Genomic DNA, 371 nt, shown 5'->3' with positions numbered 1-371 from the left:
AGGAAGACCAAAAAAAAAAAAAAAACCGTGTTTTTCTAGAGCGGAGGTCCACAATTTCTTTCTAAGGGCCATATAAGCTCTGTGCAAGTGCTCAGCTAGGTCATTACATGAAAGCAGCCATAGATGACTCATAAACAAATGAGCATGGCTATGTCCCAATAAAACTTCATTTATAAAAAGAGAGGTGGACCAGTTTTGGTCCATAGGCCATAGTTTGCTAACTCCTGGCCTGGAGAGAAAAGATCAACTATTCTGGCTGGGGTAGGAGAGGAAGGAAGAAGTTTTCAGAGAGCGATCCTAAAGAGTGCCAAACAACACTGGACACCCTCAAAATGATTAATATGTTTTATTGAAAATCTATAAATAAAAGG

Source organism: Pteropus alecto, unplaced genomic scaffold (genome assembly GCF_000325575.1).
Source record: "Pteropus alecto unplaced genomic scaffold, ASM32557v1 scaffold131, whole genome shotgun sequence".
NCBI lineage: Eukaryota > Metazoa > Chordata > Mammalia > Chiroptera > Pteropodidae > Pteropus > Pteropus alecto.
Note: the sequence above shows the minus strand (reverse complement) of the source record.